The following is a 4701-nucleotide window of genomic DNA, read 5'->3' on the forward strand; positions in this document are numbered from 1 at the left end:
CCGGATCCTACGGAATACAACCAATTTCCTCGGTAGGCTCCAGCAGCCCTGGAAGAGTGGACAACCTCCCACATCTAAGTGGGCAGATTGTGGAGATCAATACAGGGAATCTGTAGAGATCGGGGGGAGAAGCTTAGTGATATGTTTCAATTGAAATGCAGTATTTTGGCCCTTCCCCTATTTAAATTAGTGCCAATTGCAGCATTTTCCCAGTGAGGGGGTGGAGCCTAATGATGCAACTATCCCAGTCTGCCCCCATTGCCACCCACCCAGAGGCGTCACTCAGGAAAAGGGGGTGGGACTTTGTGGGAATGGGTGGGGTTTAAATAGAGAGACGGGGCTTTGCGGGCGGCACCCGTTTTTTTAGCTCATTGAAGGCACAAAAAGGGGGTGGGGATTTGCGTCCCAACACCCATTTTTTTTGTCACTGGGGGGTGTGGGAGGTGAGGGCTGACTCCCAGGGGTGCTGTCCCTGCAGTGCTGGCTCCTACACAGTGACAGGAGCCGAGTGCTGCACATAATATAAAAGTGCAGCACTCGGCTCCTGTCACTGTGCAGGAGCTGACATTTTGGTGTCACCCCTCGGCGGGTGACACCCGGGAGTGGGCCGCACCCCCTTTGTGGCGCTACTGCACCCACCTGCATCTCCACGGAAATAAATCAGCCAGGGTCTCGACAAGTCACTTTTAAAGCATGACTCCCGCAGTTTTAGTGATTTTTTTGTAAATTGATGTGTTTTCTAATAGTGCGACCAATCAGACGCAGTCTTCATCATCATCAGTATATAACTTACATTAGGGTTATAGCACCAGCAAGTGATGCCCCTCCAGCCAGCGACGTTTGCAACTTTTCACCGTCCATTTCAGTTGTAATTTGCGACCACATTCCCCTACCACGCCATTATTACACTTAGGCCATTAGTGGTGCCCACTAATGGTTATGTCTGCACGCCCATTCCAGGCCTGCCACCGAAAATCTTTTGCAGTTGCACACGCGGTGTACAAATGAATAACGCACATTGCAAAAAGACATGCGTGCACCCTAAAGAGGCAAGCAATCTGCAGCCAAAATAAGCCACAAATCGTGTTTACCTTAGACTCTGACCAAGGGTCTATTTATTAATCCTTGGATGGAGATAAAGTGGATGGAGATAAAGTCCCAGACAATCAGCTCCTTACTGCCATGCCACAGGCTGTGTTTGAAAAATGACAGATAGGAGCTGATTGGTTGGGACTTTACCTCCGTCCAAGGCTTAGTAAATGGACCCCTAAAACCTTAAACTCCAAGGTAATAACTGTATATAAATATGCGTAGTCCACTCTCTTACAAAAGTTGCAATATGCCGCTGGATATATATATATATATGCAGGAAGTACGGATGTGTGCACATTGTCAAAGTCAGAAAAAATATCTCTATGCACACTACCATATTTGCACCTCACACAGGTCCGTGCTGCGCGTGCGTACGCTCTCCCGTACGTGCGCATACTCACAGTCGCGGGCACCCGCAGGCGCATGGTATGCGTATTTACGGTAGAGTTTATGCGATCATAGCGTGCGACTCAATCATTACATATTTTCACTAATAATGTATTTTGTAGATCATGGTCCCTTTGATAGATTCTGAAAGTTTGGTTAATATAGAATGTTTATGAACAGAGGAATCCCTCTTTGTTTGATACGAAGGGTCAGATAGGAGTAATACAGTGGTGTTTAGTATCCATCGGAAGAATATTTAATTAGAAATATTCCGGTGTTGGTTTGAAGCAGATCAATCGCTCGTGCGAATAGTTATGGACATAAGAAGTTTATGAACATTTACTTTATTTGCACTTTATTACCCATGCGGCGGGAAACCCAGTTTCCCTCCCACCTGAGCAGTTGGAAATAGTCACAGCCCACCTGTATGAATCAACCTATGACCTTTTGTTATAATGCGAAGCCGAATTCCTGTGTCCAATGAACAATGAGATTGTAGGGACCATTGAATTGTATTGTGTGTGGGGCATAAATAGCGGGCCGACCATATCCAACTTCACTCTCTTCAACGGTTCTCATTGCTGATAATCGGGAGCTGGATATCGAGGCGCATGCGATCGTTCCCCTTGTGCGTAAGTTCTCTCCGTAATCATATTGTCTTACTGTGAGCCATTTCTCTCTCTCCCTCTCTTCTCTTTCTCTCGTATTTTTCCTTGATTAGACTTGAATCGTATTGTATTGTATTTCCTGTGTAGTTATCTGGTTAGTTGGTTTATGTTATATTGTAGTGTATGCTTTGTACTGTGATTCCTTTTGCAAGTATAATAGTCATAATACACATAATAGGTTTCGGACCCTAAGCCCAGGTATCTGTGTATTCTTTATAGTGTTAAGTACTCCCTGAGCATCGGTGACACTCAAGCAGCTTTGTAGTTAATCAGGTTACACAAGGTTGCACTTACACTTTGTCTCTACATTAAGGTTTGCTGTGTATTTCATTACTAAAGGTATAGATATAAAGGTTTAACGTTGTGAGCGTCTGCATCGCTGGTGATCTCCTCGTGGTCCCGAGCGCTGCTACGCTATAGCGAATCATTACGATAAGTCAACAGCCAATAGTCTGCCTGCCTGCGATCACTTGGCCGTGAGTGAACGTGACGCCTGAGCGTCTCGATCACGGCTAAGCGATCGATACGCAACTTGCGTACCCTTACGGTACTTCTTACGTAGATAGCGTACCGTGTTCTTAGACCTCATAAAGGGTTATATACACGATAAATATTTAGCTTTATCAATTGGCGGCTCGTCCTGTCCTTCACATATCTGCACTAGGTAGATCAGCAGACATTATCCCTCAGCAAAGGGCGGGAGGTTGTCTCGTAGTGCTGACGGGATAAGCGTCTGCTTCGCTTAGATAAAAGAGTGCTGAAGGAATCCGGGAACCGGAGGTAAGAACAAAACGCTAGTGTCTTTTAAAACTGTATTTTTTTGTCTTGCGTACACACGCACGCACACATATATATCTGCATTTCTTTTTCTTTTTCATTTTCGTATATCACTCTCCTGTCTGCCAGTTTTATAGTCGATAGAAGTGCTAGAAAAAGATTTGCCGTTATTTCATAGTTTAAGAGTAAAGGTAATATAGTTAAAAGATAGACAAACACACAGTTTTGCCTGGGAGATAAGGCGAAGTCAGTGTGTTGTGTGGTAGATGACCAGGGATCATCTACATTGATAAAAATATAAATTGTGTTACGGTGGATCTTTGCTTTGCGTACACGTGTCCCTAACAAAAGACTTGTGTACGCAATCCAAAGGCGGACGCACGCAGCGTACATTACGCAACGGAGCGTCCGGTTACGCCCACGTAGCTCAAGTCACGATAAGTTGATTTTTAACGCAACGCGGTAAGTAACGCAAAGCGGTAAATAGCGCCACAGGCGATAAATAACGCAAGTCTATTTTTGGAAATCCAAAATTTAAATTAACAGATCCTGCTCCTAATTGGTAACACAGCTGGGCTAAAGAAAAATTTCTGCGCAGAAATAGAAATAGAAGCAAAAGTGTACATGTGATGAGTGAGTGTTTTTGTATTACATAAGTTTATATAACTTAAAGGTTGAACCACAAGAAAAGTCGAGTACTCGTGAGGTACACGCGTGTAAGTGACGTGCACGGTGGCTAGGGAGGCATCCTTGGTTAAACATAATATTTGAGCATTAGAGTATAGCGGACCAGTATAGAACAAGACCAGGAGGTCAGACCAGGAGGTAGTACAGAACAAGACCAGGAGGTCATAGTAGACCAGCAGGTCCAGGTACAGTAAACAGGGAAGTCCGCTATACAGTTCAGAGGCACAACACCAAGAGAAGGGTTGGTGCAAGACCCATATAGGCCGTACAAGCTCTGGCTGAAGGAATTCGCAGTCGTAAGTTTCGATTCCATTGGTCTTTCCGTATACAAGCTTAGTTGTTTGTGTACTGAACGACTGGACCGCACGTAATTGTGTACAGTAGTTAGTAATCTGACCTAGTACCATTAGAGTAAAGGGGTCACAAACGCTATTTGTACATTCTGACGTGATTTGTGTAATTTTTTATTTTTCAAGAAGGGAAGTTCGCTGGTCACTCAGGAACTATCTGACAAACCTCACCTTTACTGGAAAGAGTAAGTGTTCTGCGGATAACCCTCGCATGTTCCAGTAAACAACGGTTTTTATAGGTGCCCTGGGTCGAGTGCGCCAGCACCATATCGGTGTGATCAGGTCGCATTGGTCGGCGTGGGCGAGTGAGTTGGGTACTCGGTAAACCGCCACCGTCAGCCTATTGTGAACAATCTGGTTTTCTGTAAGGGTTCGCTGAAGACCTTGATATAGAGATCAGAGGTAGAGCAAGCAACGCCTGCAGAGTTATGGGGGCCAGTTGTTCAGGTAGGGGGCGATCAACCTCGGTTCGGGTTGATTCAGTGGTCCGACCAATTGGGTCGGCCAGGTATATCATGTGTGAGAAATATGGAAGTCACACAGAGGTTTTATGTGATGAATGGGAAAGAATGACGGTACAAGACCGGGAGAAATTCCCAAGAATAGGTAGCTTCAGCCCAGAGGTGTTACAAAATTTAAGGAGGAGGATATGTCTCATAAAATCAACAAAGAGACGAGTTCAGCATTATGATTATTTACAGTTGTGGCAACAGGAAGGTGAGATACAGAGAGGTTTGGCT

This window comes from Pseudophryne corroboree, chromosome 5, assembly GCF_028390025.1.
Source record: "Pseudophryne corroboree isolate aPseCor3 chromosome 5, aPseCor3.hap2, whole genome shotgun sequence".
NCBI lineage: Eukaryota > Metazoa > Chordata > Amphibia > Anura > Myobatrachidae > Pseudophryne > Pseudophryne corroboree.